Below are 1,595 nucleotides of genomic sequence, written 5' to 3' on the forward strand. Positions count from 1 at the left end.
AGAATGTTGTTACAAGTGCTTACCTTTGCTTTTGTCTTCATGGTGTGTTTTTTGCATGAGAGGTTCGATTGAGGGTGACTCCAAGGTAAAGTAGTTTTGGACAGTGGGATAGTGGGGTCCTGGGCCATGTAAAATTGAGCTGGTGGTTGGCCTTGTGTTTTTTTCAGATGGAAGGCACATAACAGAAGTGTTCACATCCTGACCTCTGTGAAGTAATGCCTAGTAATACTTGTGAATTCTGCTAATACTCCAAACCATGAATTGGAAAGTACCATGATCTTGCCAATGAGTTGTGTCATTTGGGACACCCATGGTCCAAGCTGTTCTGAGACCATTTCAGAGGTGCCTTAACTTTTTGATACAGGCAGGAGATCCAGGGCTCCAGGAAACATGAAGAGAAATGTGCACACTTTTATCTTCCTGTTTCAAGTATTTTCATTTTGATTATAGTAAAAAGGAGAAGAAATATATTGGGGGTGGTGGTGGCTGAGAGAGCATAAAGTGAGAAAGGTAGTTACTGGAAAGGGTTGGATTGGCATTTGCCCTGACGAAGTAATGAAGAGGGTGAAAGGAGCACATCTCTTCTTCGGTGGCTGCACAATTACCTATCACACAGCCTTTGCAGGATCCGAAGCAGTGTCCTTGGTCAGTGTAGCCAGTGGTACAAGCACCCTTTATTGTACCTTTGCACCATGCTGGTTCCCAGAGCAAGACAGATCCTGTCAAAGGGCAGGGAAGATACTGCTCCATTGTGGTAAGTCAATCAGCTGTTGTCCTCAGGGATCTCCTTTTGGGATGCCCCCTCCTCCCACCCCCAAATCAATGCTGTTTCATGGGGGGTTTAACCCCTGTGAAAGGAGAGTCAGGCCTCAAGCTGTTTAGAACAGATTTGCTTGTCATGGGTACCAGGATTTAACCCAGGTTTCCATTGTGATCAGCAGCCTCTGAAAAACCAGCCTGTGGTTGTTAATTTCCTACAACTGCTGGTGCAGGGCTTTTTTTCTCTCTGGTAAGCTCGTTCAACAAGCAATTTCTAGTCATCTATCAAGAAACAGATAAGGATCAACAATTATTAGTGGGCTAAATTCACTGCAGCAAAATGGTTGCTGCTCTGTTGCTTTCAGTGGAGTTTCTTTCCCTCAGTGGTGAATTTAGTCCAACAGATCTCTTTACTAGGGCTGTGCAAACCTTCGGGTGGTGATTCGATTAGGAGGAGATTCTCCAAATCCAAATCAAATCAGGGGACCAATTTAAAGGTCTGAATTGATTCAAAGCTTTCCGAATCTTTGGCAAAGATTTGGAGAGCTTTGATGATACGGACAGTCCCCAGTGGCTGCAGCAGGGAGCTGAAGCCACTCTGAGCTGGTAAGTACTGGGGCAGGGGAGGGGACCATGGGGGGAGCCCTGCCAGCCCCCCTGACCTCCACCCACTCCCCCAGCCCCGCATGCCTCAGCTCTGTACTTTAAAAAAAGCTCCAGTGCTCACCGGGTGCTGGTGGGCAGGGGGGCAATTCCTGCTGCCCCATGCTGCATGGGGGCCTATGCACATGCCCCCTTAACCCCCACCCCCTGCCACTGCTATTGCCTCATCCCAA

General features: G+C 47.7%; 1 protein-coding gene across 2 annotated transcripts in view; it reads left to right on the top strand.

Annotated features, from left to right (window-relative positions):
- The window catches only part of GALNT14 (polypeptide N-acetylgalactosaminyltransferase 14), a 256,819-nt gene that overhangs the window by 141,531 nt on the left and 113,693 nt on the right, over positions 1 to 1,595 (top strand). The window lies entirely within an intron of this gene.

The sequence above is a fragment of the Gavialis gangeticus genome, unplaced genomic scaffold (genome assembly GCF_001723915.1).
Source record: "Gavialis gangeticus isolate Ggan-Ray unplaced genomic scaffold, GavGan_comp1, whole genome shotgun sequence".
Lineage (NCBI taxonomy): Eukaryota > Metazoa > Chordata > Crocodylia > Gavialidae > Gavialis > Gavialis gangeticus.